The following is a 16106-nucleotide window of genomic DNA, read 5'->3' on the forward strand; positions in this document are numbered from 1 at the left end:
TGATAGACTCCTACCTTCAGGAGCACTGTCTCCCTCCCCCACATTAGTCAGTTTAAAGCCCTCCTGATGAGGTTTCTGAGATTTTTGGCAAAAACATTCCTCCCAACCGTTGTGAGGTGCAGCCCATCGCTTGCCAGTAGTCCATCTTCAAGAAACTGCAGTCCGTGATCTAAGAATCCAAACCGTTCCTGTTTACACCATTTGCGAAGCCAGCTGTTCACTTCCACTATTTTTCCTTCTCTCCCTGGGCCAGTTATTTCAGTTGGTACAGTTATGACAGTTATTAACAGTATTTCGTGTGAGAGCAGTTGTTCTGCTGTCTGCCTCAGAGTTAGCCTGTAACAGTTTTTATCTTAGATGCAAATATATGTAAGATATATTAGCAACGTAAGTAACACCTACCTGTCTTGTATATTTAATCTAACAAGTGCAAGTACACTGGGTAAAAAGCTATTTGTTATTTAAACCTTAAAAGAGAGCATAGTTTTCATAGGAGGGAAAAAGGAAGAAATTAAAGGGTCGAACGACCTGGATTCTCTTCTGCATAACTCTGTAAAGCCCAATTCCCACACAAACGTAGTTGTAGGCACTCGCAGTGGGAGGAGGAAGTGGTTTTATGCTCCATGGCAAAAGCCTGTTATGGATCTTCCCAGTGGGAGACAGGAGGTAGGTGAGTGTAGGTTTGTAGATTTCTCTCTCTCCAGTATCTCAGTAATATAATGTGGGTTAATGCCAGGGCACCTGTAGTGGGGAAAAGAAGTGGTTTCTGCCCAGGATGAGAGCCTGTTAGGGGGAATCTGTTCCTCCAGGTCAGGGATGGGGGAGAATGTGTATAGGAGTGGGTTTGATGGACGGTTTTTCCAGGTTGGTTGGTTGGTTGGTTTGCCACAAGACTGAAAGGCATTCTTAACATAAATCCAGTGTGACTGGAATTTTGCTAGTTTATATTGTTTTAATGGTTTTATTGTAGTTGCATATTTCTTTTTTTATTAATATGTCTTTTACTGTTTTGGAGTCAAAAAGTAGTATGCAAATGAACCATAGAATAATGTAGCAGTAGTAGTAGTAGTAATATTTATACCCTGCCCATTCAGCTGGGTCTCCCCAGCCACTCTGGGGACATCATAATAAATAATCATAAATACTTATTTATGGCATCATACATAATCATTCAGTTATGAAGCTCATTTGGTTACTTTGGGTCTCTGTCTCTCAGTTTAGCCTATCTCAGAGACATGATTTAAGGATAAGGTGTTTTAAACCTCACCCATGTAGACCTCTCTGAGCGTATTGAAGAATGGGTGGGGTATAAGTTTGATTCATTAACGATTCACTGATGAGGTTTTGGTGCTTATTAAATCCCTCTTGATATGATATGATTTACTGTAGTTCTATGCTGCTTTCCATTCAAGTGAACCCCGAAGTGGCTTGGAAACAATAAATAGCAACATACTTTCACCTGCTAGTTAAACTCTTTCAGTGGAAGTGAAAAATGCAGTCCCTTTGCAGTTGCTTCATACAAAATTCTACGCTTCCGGTGCCCAACAGAACAGTAATAGCAGTCTCATGTTTTTGTTAATTCATCTTCCCTTCCACAAAGACTGCTTAAAGATCTAAAGTATCCCACTGCAAGTACATTGACATTAAAAACCTCACACCTCCTTCCCTGCCTTGCTGCTCAACTATTTCATAGCTGCCACCTGTGCAACAAGAGCAGATCGGAGGCGGATGATAACGGATAGGCTGAGCGGTTTTATTTTCATCTGAACTCTTCTGTAAATATAAACAACACCTGATCATCTGGATTGAAATGGCCCCCCAGAGGATACCTGGGCCATCTGCCTGGAACTTGGCAGAATCGATGCAGCCAAGCTTAATAAATGGCAATCAAGTACCTGCTCAAAAATGTCTCCTTTGACGGGATTTAAAGAAGCTCTTTTTAGGCACAGCTTTCTGTTTTGCTTCAGTCCAAACTGCTGGGCTGGCTCATATAGGCACATCCATCACTTAAGGACTGCCTTGCCCATATGTCCCAAACTGGTAACTGAGATCATCCGTGGGCGGGGAAGCTGTATTAGAAGGTCCCCCATGGATGAGAAGCACAATTTAAGTCAATGATGAGTCATGGCTTCAGTGTAGTAAGCCAAGCTCTATGGAACTCCCAACATTTGGAAATCAGACAGACACCGGGTTTCAAGGACTGGGTTAAAACACTTTTCTTTCAGGAAGCTTTTGCACTGCAAGTACTACTTTCACAGAACCATCAAGTTGGAAGGGGCCCAAAGGACCATCTCTGCAGGTATCATAGCTAAATAATCCCTGACAGATGGCCATCCAGCCACCATTTAAAAACCTGCTATCTATTTTGTGATGTTTCACATTTTATAGATTGCACAGTCCACCCGTCCACCCCCCATAAGCCCTTTAGGGACATATAGTGAAATGTGGGGTGTAAATTCATTTTAAAAAATACAATAAATTGGTAACTGTAAGCATGTGTGCATGAGTCACCCCAGATTCAACACTGCAGATAGCATTTTTATAGCTTCTTGTGTCATATATCAGGGTGTTTCAATTGACTCGGTTTACATGTAGAGCCATCCCACCATCACCCAATATTTCTGCCCATCTGCCACTATTTCCATTCTCCCGATCTCCCCAGCGGTTTCCCCACCATCATCCGGGATGCTTGTGGAATGTGAATTTTACAAATCCCAGTATGAATGGACCATGATCCATATATCTCATGCTAACCCGTGGCTTGAAACAGAGCCTTCTATGTGGTTTTCTTCTCCTCCAAATGTTGCACCATAGATCCCAGCTCAGAAAACAGGTATATTAAGAAAGCCATCCTACAGGGGGAGGCAAGTGGTGGCGCAGACCTACCAGCCCAAGACCTGCTGGGCTCAGGCATGTGAGGCAGAAATGAAGGCAGAGCAGAGTTTTCATGCTCTTTCATCCTTTTCCAGGCTTTTTTTGTTTCGTTTTGTTTAAAATACTTTTGCCTACATTGGTTCAAACAGGTGGGAATTAGATTTGCCAGCTCCATTCCACCCCCTGTTCCAGAGGGGGGGTCAGAATCCTTCAGAACTGTATCTCTCCCCAGTCTGACACTGGCATGAAAATTATCCGCCTCTATCAATTTCTGAAGCCCTACATTAGTCAGGTAGGGGCTGCAGTAGCTTCTGCAGTGGCAGAAAGGGACCCTCCGAGGTAGGATCTCCACCTCTGAGGTCAGAACTCTCCCTCTGCATCTTTGGATGGCAGGGTAAATGCATTTGTAAATGCATATTTTGAGACAAAATGTGTTTGGAACTGTACATCGCAAGAAAAAAAAATCAGAAATGCAATTCTTTATGCAGCTTTAAAACAACAGCGAGCAGTACCCAGTAGCGATGCTGCAGAATAATGTGGAAACAGGTGGTCCAAAGAGCGAATAATTGCAAAGAAAGTGACATAGATCAGAAATCAACTGATCCCTAGCAGCCAGGAATCCAAGTCTTATTTGTTAAGTGGAGAAAAGTAGGTGGGGATAGGGAATCATTTACAAATGAAAGCCACCAGACATGAAAAGGGTTGGGGACCCCTCCTGCCCTTCACTTTGCTCCCACAACCCTCTCCTTTTTAGCAATACTTTGCACACAGGAACAAACATAATGTCCCAAGACTTTGTATCCATGCATTTTAAATAATACAGTCATACCTTGGGTTAAATGTGCTTTAGGTTGAGCGTTTTCAGGTTACGCTCCATGGCGACCCGGAAGTAATGGAGTGCGTTACTTCTGGGTTTCGCCGCTTGCGTATGCATGTGTATGCACGGAAGTGGCGAATCGTGACCCGCACACGCGCAGATGTGGGTTGTGTTCACTGCAGGATGCGAATGGGGCTCCAGAACGGATCCCGTTTGCATCCAGAGGTACCACTGGAAGAAGAAGAAGAAGAAGAAGAAGAAGAAGAAGAAGAAGAAGAAGAAGAAGAAGAAGAAGAAGGAGAAGGAGAAGATTTTCTTTGTTTCTGTTTGGAATTACACCTCACAAAAAGTATCCATTTTATTTAAAATGTCTTGACGTCTTTTAAACACAGTAACTTACATTTATGCAATCAAATATGAATGACACTCTTTATTTATAAACGCAAATTTAAGTGCAGATTAAAACATTTGGAATGAAGTTTTGTCTGTCCTTAAAGTGATTATAGAGGTGGAGTTTGGAAGGGATCCTAAGATTTGTCTGTTAAAGATGATTTGCAAGGCAGCATTAGATGAAAATGTAGACATCACAGGTACTTAATGCGCTGCCTGCGGCTAGAATAGTTGTGGTAAATAACTGGAAACATAAAAGAAGAAGAAAATATTCAGAGGAGGTATGGAGAGAAAAAGTTGGGTATATAAAAAGTTAGACCTTTAAACAAAGATTGGGGGAGAGGCTAATGAAGTTTGAGAAAGTAGCAAACATTAATAAATCAAGCCTTTTGGACTCAGTCTGAGCAGAAATATTGGCAAGGCTTTAGATTTTCTCAATGGAAGATTAAAACTCCAGAGTTCTGTGGGTGTTGGGTGAAATGGTTACTTCATTTCTTTCCATTTTTTGTACATGAAAAGCACACACTCATGGAATGTATGTAGAAATCTACTACCTTATTTGTGTGCTCGGTTGCTATATATGATGAAAATAATGGGATGGAAAGTGGAGTATCAGAACCAAGTCCTGGCCCCTCCAGGTACATCACCATCCCCTCCATGGGCTAGAGAGTGAAAGTCTGTCATGGGGAGCCTCATGTACTTGTGGACGCACCCTATATGATTTAGACCAATTATGCCTGATGTTGGGAAAGATGGAGGGCACAAGGAGAAGGGGACGACAGAGGACGAGATGGTTGGATAGTGTTCTCGAAGCTACCAGCATGAGTTTGACCAAACTGCGGGAGACAGTGGAAGACAGGAGTGCCTGGAGTGCTCTGGTCCATGGGGTCAGGAAGAGTAGGACACGACTAAACAACTAAACAACAACAATGCAGGGTGCCTCCATGAGTCCAGGAAGGTCCCTGTACTTTAGGCATTCACCCAACAATTCATTTAGGGTGAAGACAAGACACAGATGACGTACTGGAAGAAACAGGGCTTGGCAACACACCCTAGCATTTCCTTGTGTCATTGTCATCATGCGCAGCACTGAATGCTTCTATCATCTCTATCAACTAGAGATTTTTCAATCTGCGTATCACACATTGCTTCCCAATTTGGAGGGAAACTACTGATGCACTTGATGTGGTCTTGTCAAGGGAGGCTAACCTTCATTGATTTCATAGAATCATAGAGTTGGAAGGGACCCAAGGCTCAACCATCTGCAATGCAGGAATCTCAGCTAAAGCATCCATGACAGAGGGCCATCCAACCTCTGCTTAAAAGCCTCCAAGGAAGGAGGGTTCACAACCTTCCGAGGGAGACTGTTCCACTGTCAAACAGCTCTTACTGTCAGAAAGTTTTTCCTGGTGGTTGGTCGGAATCTCCTTTCTTGTAACTTGAAGTCATTGGTACAAACCCTACCCTCCAGAGCAGGAGAAAACAAGCTTGCTCCATCTTCCATGGGACAGCCCTTAAGATATTTGAAGGTGGCTGTCGTATCTCCTCTCATTCTCCTCTTTTCCAGGCTAAACATACCCAGCTCCTTCAAGTGCTCCTCGTAAGACTTAGCTTCCAGACCCTTGATCACCTTGGTTGCCCTCCTCTGCACACGTTCCAGCTTGTCAACATCCTTCTTAAATTGTGGTGCCCAGGATTGGACACAGTAGTCTAGGTGTGGTCTGACCAGGGCAGAGTACAGTGGTACTGTTCCTTCCCTTGCTTGATGAGATTCTGAGCAGTGGTTCTAATATTATTAAGGCTTTCCTGCCCCCCTTAAAGTCCATGGCAGAAACTACCAAGAAATTAAATCACTGCATGCATGGATAAACTTTTGAAGCAAAAATTTCGTCAGGACTCCTAAAGGGAGCACTTAATGGATGCTACATGCAAAGGCTATTCATTTAGTTACAACAGTGTGGCAAAGTGATTGGGTGAGGCTCACCAACCTTACCGTGCCCACGGGATACCTGAGAAATATGGGAGACAACATTGATCACAAGGCATGTCTGTTAAAACATTGGCCTTAACTCCCAATTCTCTGATTTTGTGGAGCGCAAAACAATGAAAGAGCCTTAACTCTGGTCTTCTTCTTTTTTCACTTTTGCTTTATAAAATCCCTAAATCAGATTATCAGATTTGCAGTCTTTTATACATGACCTAATATATTGTTACATTAGAAATAATGACCTAAATGTCAGTGTCACTACAACAGAGTTAAACCTTCGGGAATTGGGAAGTTTGCCCAAAATCATGTATAATCTAGCAGAGTAGATATGTCAACATGCATAAGTACATGTAGTTTGTTTGACATGATCACCCATAATCCTATAATAATGCAGAATAGAATTTCCTGGAGGGTTTTCCTCAGCTTTAAAATGTCTCTGACATATAATTCCCCCAGCCCCCATAATTTTAGAATGCTTTAATATCTGTAGTAAGTGGAGATGTCTCAAAATGAGAGATACACTTTTCTAGCAGCAAAAAAGTCATTTCTTTTTTTTTAAGAAAAATATTTTTATTTTATTGAAAATTTTCAGTGGAAGAATAAAGTGAAAGCAGGGCTTTTTTCAGCTGGAACTCACTTCCGGCACCTGTCAGGTGGATACCACTGACATTCTAAGCAAACTAGGGAGGTGTTCGTGGTGATTTCCAGCACCTCTTTTTCTAGAAAAAAAGCACTGGGTGAAAGAAAATAAAAATAAAATAAAAGGTGCTTGAAACAATAATATAAAACAATATATAGATATATAAATAATGCTATTATTCCATTGAGTATCTGCATTAAAAAGATACATGCAAATATGACATGAAGGCTGGAAACATCAACCCCACCTTGTGGGAATTCCTTGCAGAGAACCGCAGTGCTTGGAGACAGGCAGTCAAATCATGTATCCACAGCAGTGACCAAAGGAGAAATGACTGCTGGAAGGAATGCAGAAAGAAGAAACGCCATGGTGCATCTGCAGCAGCACAACCAGACACCCTGATCTGCCCCAGCTAAAACAAAACATGTCTCTCCTGTATCGGTCTCTGCAGCCACAGCAGGTGCTGCAACCTTCCAGCAGCTTGACCTCACTCCTGAAGACACACTCCTCTATTGTCTCCCGAGACAGATGGATGCCAATCATACAATTATTAAGAAGTACAAAGTCACCCCCCCCTCCATCCCTACCTCCAGGTGTGCCAGTCCTGGTGTGAAATAATTATGGAAGCAAACTCCCACCTCCCAGATCCCTATGGCCATGGACCAAGGAAGAAAGGAAGGAAGGAAGGAAGGAAGGAAGGAAGGAAGGAAGGACAACCCTCCTTATGACAGTGCTGTACTGAAAACTTATCTCATTTATTTATTTTACTGATTCTTATCCAGCAGTTAATGAGAAAATATCTTGAATAAGAACATTATCCAAGAGAAAAAATGACGGAGAAATTCATATGGGTCAAGTGCTGGGTAATTGTCACACTTCCTTTATTTTTGGGGTTGCTCAGGGATGTTTATGAGTGTCCTTTCATTCATTCTACAAATCATCTTTCCAGGGATCTGGACGCTGCAGCCTTCCTGGGTGTCTGTGTTTCCTGAAAACCCTATGGCATTCTCAGCTGGGCTTTCTTGTAAACATAGGAAGGTGAGGAAGCTTCCTACTGTATGTCTGACAACTGAAATATTTTTAAAGAAATGAGTGTGGGATGGATTCTTTTTCAAGCAAGGTAAAACGAAGGGCTTCCCTTAAAAACAAGTGGATGCATCAATCTCAAGCACCTGGGAGGCAGCCTCCACAGCTTTTCTGTGCTTCAGTTACAGTTCAGGGAAAGACACCAAAAAATTAACTTTTTTTTTATAATAATTTTTATTAAGAATTTTGTTGATACAATAGAGAAAAGACAGAATAAACAGAAAGTAAACATAAGAAGGAACAAGCATAAAATTTAACATCTTGCAGTACCCATCCTTTCTTCATCCTTTGGACTTCCTCACATCTCACGCTCCTGCGTTCCAAATTTATAATGCTTTAGCCAGCAACTTATCACCTTATTTCAATTCTTATTAAACACATTGCCAATGTTTTGTCCCTAATTTTGAAAATTTTTTATCTAGGTCTTAAATGTCTAATTTTAAGCACAATGTTTATTCAAAATTTATTTTTCTCATAAAATTCACTCATTCTCATAATACTATCAACTAACTTAATGGGCCCTGTTAGTTTCAAATCTCTCATCCTTCTTAGCACTCATATAGTTTACAATGTTTTTGTAGATAGTCCTTAAATTTCTTCCAATCCTCTTCCATGGCTTCCTCTCCCAGGTCTCGGATTCTGCCGGTCATTTCTGCAAGCTCCGTATAGTCCATCAGTTGCATCTGCCATTCTTCCAGCGTGGGCAAATCTTGAGTTTTCCAATATTTAGCGACGAGTATCCTTGCTGCTGTTGTTGCATACATAAATAATGTTTGATCATTCTTTAACACCCTCTGGCCCACAATGCCCAGAAGGAAGGCCTCTGGTTTCTTGGGAAAGGTATACTTAAATACCTTTTTCAACTCATTATATATCATTTCCCAGAAGGCCTTCACCTTAGGGCAAGTCCACCAGAGGTGAAAGAACGTTCCTTCAGTTTCCTTACATTTCCAACATTTATTATCGGACAGATGATATATTTTTGCCAGCTTGACTGGGGTCATGTACCACCTATATATCATTTTCATAATATTTTCTTTCAAGGCATTACATGCCGTAAACTTCGTACCGGTGGTCCATAACTTTTCCCAGTCAGCAAACATGATATTATACCCAATGTCCTGTGCCCACTTTATCATAGATGATTTAACCGTTTCATCCTGTGTATTCCACCTCAGCAGCAAGTTATACATTCTTGAAAGTCATTTAGTCTTAGGTTCTAACAGTTCTGTTTCCAATTTCGATTTTTCCACCTGGAATCCTAACTTTTTATCCAATTTAAAAGCCTCTTTAATCTGAGCGTAATGTAACCAATCTCGCACTTTATCTTTTAGTTTCTCCATACTCTGCAATCTCCAATTATCTCCATCTCTTTCTAATATTTCCCAATACTTTGGCCATTTGACCTCCATATTGGATCTTTTCACAGCTTTAGCTTCATAGGTGATAACCACCTCGGGGTCTTGTTTTCTAATAAGTCTTTATATTTTGTCCAGACATTAAACACTGCTTTCCTGACAATATGGTTCTTGAAATTCTTATGAATCTTAACCTTGTCTTACCACAAATATGCATGCCAACCAAAAGCATTGTTAAATTCTTCCAAGTCTAAGACATCAGCGTTTTCAAGAAGCAGCCAATCTTTCAGCCAGCAGAAAGCTGCTGATTCATAGTACAACCTTAAGTCTGGCAGGGCAAACCCCCCTCTTTCTTTAGCATCAGTTAGTATTTTAAACTTAATTCTGGGCTTTTTGCCCTGCCAGACAAATTTAGAAATATCTCTTTGCCACCTCCCGAAACACTCCATTTTGTCCACAATCTGTAAAGTCTGAAAAAGAAACAGCATCCTTGGCAATACATTCATTTTTATAGCAGCAATTCGGCCCAACAAGGAAAGTTTCAATCTTGACCAACTTTCTAAGTCCCTCTTAATTTCTAACCAACACTTTTCATAATTATCCTTAAATAGACTCAGATTTTTTGCTGTTATGTTCACCCCTAGATATTTTACTTTTTTCACCACATTTAACTCTGTCTCTTTCTGAAACCTTTCTGACTCTGAAGTTGTCAAATTTTTCCCCAGTACCTTAGTTTTTTGTTTATTTAATTTGAATCCCGCCACCCGACCAAACTCTTGAATCAGTTGTAATGCCCTTTTCGTACTAGATTCTGGCTCCTGTAAAGTCAAAACTAGGTCATCTGCAAAGGCTTTAAGTTTGTACTGTTTCGCTCCGACCTGAATTCCTTCCACCAACCAGTCCCCTCTAATCATATTCAAGAGCACCTCCAGGACCGAAATAAATAACAGAGGGGAAATAGGGCAACCTTGTCGTGTTCCTTTTTCAATTTTAAACTCTTCTGTCACCACATTGTTAACTATCAATTTAGCCTTTTGTTCTGAATAGATTGCATCTACCCCATTTTCAAATCCCCGTCCTACTCCCATCCCTTCCAAGTTTTTCTTCATAAACTTCCTAGAAATGTTGTCAAAGGCCTTCTCCGCATCTATAAATATTAGCACTGCTCTTGTATTAATATTTGTTTGCAGAAGTTCCAAAATGTCAATAATATTCCTTGTGTTGGCAAACAAATGTCTTCCTGGGAGAAAGCCTGCCTGATCTTTATGGATCACATCACTTAAAACCTTTTTAAATCTAAAAAAATTCCTTCCAGTATGCACACTTCTTCAGAAGAAGTGTGCATGCACACGAAAGCTCATACCAAGAACTAACTTAGTTGGTCTTTAAGGTGCTACTGGAAGGAATTTTTTTTGTTTTGACTATGGCAGACCAACACGGCTACCTATCTGTAACTGGAACTTTTTAAATCTGTTTGCTAGAATGTCTGCAAAAATTTTGTAATCCACATTAAGAAGGGAAATGGGGCGGTAGTTCTTAAGTTGTGTCTTTTCCAATTCTGATTTAGGTATCAATGTGATGAAAGCTTCTTTCCATGTTTCCGGTCCTTTCTTCCCCTCCATAATCTCATTGCAAACCTCCATTAGTGGGTGTATCAAGTGGTCTTTCAATGTCTTATAATATTTGGAGGTAAGCCCGTCAGGCCCTGGGGATTTGCCCAGTTGCATGTTCTGAATGGCAACTTCAATCTCTTGTAGTGTTATTTTACCGTTCAGGGTTGATCTGTTTTCTTGAGACAACCTTGGTAATCCATTCTTTATCAAAAATTGTTCTATCTCTGCCTCTACCTCATTTTGCGGCCCTTGGGTGTATAATTGTTTAAAGTATCTCTGGAAGCACTTCCTAATATAGATAGATAGATAGATAGATTCTTTATTGTCATTACACAAGTGCAACATTGCACAGTGCAACGAAATTGGATGTCATCCCTTAAAAAAACAACAGAAGCAAAACAGCAACAACAACCAAACAAACCACATTCCAGCCACACCCACACCCACACCCATCAAACTCCCAGGTCACACTATCGAGTTACAGCATTCAAAAAGGCCACAGCTCTTGGATAGAAACTATTTTTCAGTCTATTTGTCCTTGACTTGATGTTTCTATATCTCCTGCCAGAAGGCAGTAGTGCAAACAGACTGTATCCCGGGTGAGATGCATCCTGCAGGATGTTGTTTGCTTTCCTAAGACAACGGGAACCGTACAGTTCTTCCAAAGATGGGAGAGGATGACCAATAATCCTTTGGGCTGTGGTTATGACCTTCTGGAGCACCTTCTTCTCCCTAGCTGTACAACTGGAGAACCAAGCACAAATACAGTATGTGAGAATGCTCTCTATGGAGCCTCGGTAGAAGGACACCAGCAGTTTCTCACTCAGATTGTTCTTCTTTAAAAGTCTGAGGAAATAAATTCTCTGCTGAGCCTTCTTCACCAGAGCAGTGGTATTTGCGCTCCAAGTCATGCCCTGATCGATAGTCACTCCCAAAAACCTGAATTCCGCCACCCTCTCCACCCGTTCCCCGTTGATATACAAGGGCTGAATGACCGCCTTTTTTGTCCTGTAATCCATCACCAATTCCTTGGTCTTAGCTGTATTAAGAGCCAGATTGTTCTCTCCACACCAAACACAGAGCCGCTCCACCTCGTCCCGATAGGCGGACTCATCCCCTCCTGAAATGAGCCCCACCACCGTAGTGTCATCAGCAAACTTGATGATTTTGTTGCTGGAATAGATGGCTGTACAGTCATACGTATAGAGAGTAAAGAGCAGGGGACTCAACACACAACCCTGTGGTGAGCCGGTGTTAAGGCTAAGGGCTTTGGACATATGTGACCCTACTCTAACCCTCTGAGAACGTTCTGACAAAAAATCCAAAACCCAGAGACAGGTGGAGTTGGAGAGTCCAATCGCCTCTAGCTTGGACACCAGTCTATGGGGGAGGATAGTGTTAAAAGCAGAGCTAAAATCCACAAACAGCAGCCTCACATAACTCCCCGGCTGCTCCAGATGGGACAGAGCAGCATGGAGAGTGGTGGTGATAGCGTCTTCTGTGGATCTATTTGCCCTGTATGCAAACTGGTAGTTGTCAAAAATTGGTGGAAGACAGGAAATAATGTGACGGCGCACCAGTTTCTCAAAGCACTTCATGATGATTGGAGTCAGTGCAACTGGTCTGTAGTCATTCAAACTACTGATTGTGGGTTTTTTAGGCAGAGGTACAATAGTTGACGACTTCAGGCAGGGTGGGACAATAGACTGGTGTAAGGACTTGTTGAAGATCTTAGTAAAGACCCTCGCCAGCTGATCCGCACAGCCCTTCAACACCTTTCCAGTGATGCCATCAGGTCCAGCAGCCTTCCTCGGATTCACCATCCTCAATACCTGTCTCACCTCGTGCTCCTCTACAGTGAATGAGGGGCCCCTATGGGCTGGTGGCTGTAATACCGACGTCTCAGGTGGCTCCCTCTCGAAGCGAGCAAAGAAGAGGTTAAGCTCCTCCGCCAGCAAAGGGTCACCGTCGACAGCACCAAGGTTAGGTTTATAGTTGGTAATATGCTGAATCCCCTGCCACATCTGTCTTGTGTCCACAGGGTTCTGAATATTTCTTCCTTCAATCTCTAGATTAGTGATCGTATTTAATTTTTGTCTCTTTTTCAACTGCCATGCTAGCAGTTTTCCACATTTATTTGCCGAATCAAATGATCTTTGTTTCATCAACTTAACTTTCCACTCCACTTCCTGATTCCAGTGCCACTCATTCCAGTTTTGTCTACAAGTCAAGGTCAAACTAAGTTATTCCCATGAGAATCCAGCAGCCCAGAGAGTAAACAGTCAAATAGGAGGAGAGGAAAGAAAAAGCAAAGTCACATACAACTGTAAATCCAAAGACCTCTAGGGGGAGTTTGAATATGTCTTGAGGGAAAAAGCCAAATTGTTAAAATCCAGTTAATTTCCACAGCCCAATTAAATTCCAAAGAACCTTCAATTTTTCTTGCAGTTAGCAGAGTTGGTTTAAAAAGCACTACAATGTCTCTAATAAGTGCCAGAGAGGATGTTTCAGTGTAGCAAATCCACAAAAACTCAGATTGTAACAATCCCAAGTTGCAAAGTATCCAAGTCTGCACTCTGACAGTTCTGTTATTCAAGCAGATCCACTACCTGGGCTCTCAATAAGATTGTAAATTCCAGAAGAAGAGGTAAAACACAGTCCATAAAAGAAATAAGTCACTTAAAAAGGTTAAGTCCTGATTTAGCTTAAAGACAGCTTCAATGGATGCACAGATTGGTTGTTTTTAACGCCTCTTCAAAGGCTCCAGACATCAAAGTCTTTTGCTTTAGGTCTTAAACAGAAGCGGAAGACGGACTTCCTGTTTACGTTTCCCGCTTTCGGCCGAATTTATAGAGATTTATTTCCAATTCTTACTGTCTTTTCTTACTCACGGGTTGTTGCTTTTCAAAGTTAGATGTTTCCAGGAAGAAAGGTCAGCGCTCACCGACAGCGGCTATGCGGCTTCACTCCACAGGAATAGCGATCGACTCACAGCGCCGCGATACCCCCTCCACGTTCAGAGACCCCTTACGGGGTCCCTTCTCCGTTTCGGGGGGCGCTTCTGGCGCCCGCCGAGTCCCACGGCCACAGGCTCTTGCTGCCTGTGGTTTTCCGATGTGGGTCTCCGCTTCGCCGTAGCGGACGACCCGTTTCCATGGAGCTCCCTCTTCGCAGTTAGAAGAGGGCAGCCATTGCCGTTCGCGCTGCCTCCGGAAGTCCACCAAAAAAATTAACTTATCCCATGGGGTTTTTTCAGATCAAGAAGTGCAGGCAGCCAGGGAGGCCGCAGAGTGCTGAAGAAATGTTTAAGGTAGCGGTAAAAACACAGAAAACTCAGCCCCACCTCCACTACAATGATAAATAAATTCTAAAGTGCCCAGGGAAAGAGACAGTAAAATTAAAGCCTCTTTGGCAGGACAACTTGACAGTGCAGAAGTCAGAAGAGTGATGATGTATTAGAATAAACTCATAATAGTTCTGATTATTATTTATTGCCTGGGCAGTATATTTTTCCAGCAATGAGACAAACCAAGTTCTGCTGCGTTTCCGCTAACATAGCTGGAGATCATTAGCTCATTTTTCAACACTTCCTCAAATGTCAGTGGAAGAGACAGCTCATGCTTCTCCAACCATCTGAGATTTCACTCCACCCTGTGCATAGATGTTGTGTGGTACCAAGAGGGAAAGGCAGTGAGATCAGCCTCCAGCAGTTTGCCAGCCATCCGGTGAGTTTTATCCTTTCATCATTGCTCACTGACTGTGCACATAGTGAGGTCACTGACTAATTTCTTGAAGAATCAGGGTGAATTTAGCCATAGAAACCCAGGCACGCAAGAAGAGCCAGGTCTCTGTGGAGACATGAAGCCTTTGCAGGAAGATGGTCCCAGGTTCAGTCCCTAGCATCACCAGCCAAGAATGAGAGAGATCCATTTCAGAAACTCTGAAGAGCCACTGCCAGTCAGTGAAAGTTGTGCTAAGCTGGATGGATCAGTGGTATGACTTGGTAGAACTGCAGCTTTTCATTTGCATGGACAGGCGGAGTCCCCCAAACCCTGGGCGGCCCCCGTGTGGAATAACAACTCAAGACAATGTGCTATGGGATTAAAATTGGCCACAACTTTATTATGTTTCAGATGTGGGTAGACCTCAGCTCAGGCATTGGGCGTTTATCCCTCCCAGTCCCCCGCCAGGGATCTGGGGAACACCAGGGTTATCCAGTGTGTGTGTGGGGGGGATGGGCTGGCTCTGGAGAACATATGTTCAAGCAGAGAGAGTCTGCCACCATTACGCCGCTGTCGCAGGGGAGAGCAATGACAACCTCTAGGTGTACAGCCAGAGCCTCCCCTCAAAACAACCCCTTTAATGGGGAACCCTGGTATCGGTGCCACAAAGAGAAGGGGGGAATGGGTCACCACTATATGCCCACCCCCATTTAGGGAAGACAGGCTAAAGGATTCCACCCAAGGCCTGATACCGCCAAAGTTGTGATGTTTTGCTATGGGAAAGGCAAACCTGCCAATGCAGGAGAGTTCCTTTCCTGCCCTTCAACAGCAACCTTGATGTAGCAGCGCCCGCGTGCCTGGGGAGAAAAGGTTAATCTGCAAAAGAAGTCTTAACTGAGGGTGGGTAGGGTGGGAGAAGCTTTGGAGCCAACTAACTATTCCCAGGTAAGATCCTCCCCCTATTGTGTGGGCAGGATGGTCCCTCCCCCTACCTGGCCTGATCACCTTGGCAACGCCTCCCCAGGCAGGATTGGGCAACTGGCCAAGGTAGGCGGAGACCTCCAGGTATCCCACCTGGGGAAGGCGAAGCCAAGCCTGTGCTAATGTTGCCGCATAGGGTCCAGGGGGCTGCGCGCAACCACACAAAGGGCGCCCCCCATTTAATGTGGGAAGTGGTCATTGCTTCTCATTCCTCATACCCCACCACTGCTGGTACACAACTCACATACACAATGGGTTTCTGTATCCCAATAAATCTGTTTTGGCATATTCAATTACCAACTATGTTTTGTGGTGTTTCTATAATTGCTGAATTTGTACAACATGGACACGTTTTATGATTAGGAGACACCGTTCTTGATCACACACAGAAAACGAAGTCACTTACATGTTTATTTTCTCTTATTTGTTTGCTCCATTTCTTTTCTGTTATTCTTTTTGCCACTGAATGCTTGGTCCAAGAAGATCATCAGGATTACAGTTCTGTTTTTGATGGCACTAATAAATAGTTGCCACTTTTGAAAGAGCCAGTGAAACAGCCTCCTGAAAAATGGTGCAGATAGGGCTTGAGAAATATGATTCTGCATTAAATGATGGAGACATAACAGCAGCTGATTGTA

General features: G+C 42.8%; 1 long non-coding RNA gene across 1 annotated transcript; it reads left to right on the plus strand.

The window, feature by feature from the left end:
• Nucleotides 1-281: 281 nt before the first annotated feature.
• On the plus strand, nucleotides 282-14252 carry LOC307215153. The gene is made up of 3 exons (XR_013838326.1): nucleotides 282-387; nucleotides 7658-7746; nucleotides 14022-14252. It is a non-coding gene; the product is annotated as an uncharacterized lncRNA (long non-coding RNA).
• Nucleotides 14253-16106: the final 1854 nt, after the last annotated feature.

Source organism: Podarcis cretensis, assembly GCF_951804945.1.
Source record: "Podarcis cretensis genome assembly, chromosome: 4".
Taxonomy (NCBI): Eukaryota; Metazoa; Chordata; class Lepidosauria; order Squamata; family Lacertidae; genus Podarcis; species Podarcis cretensis.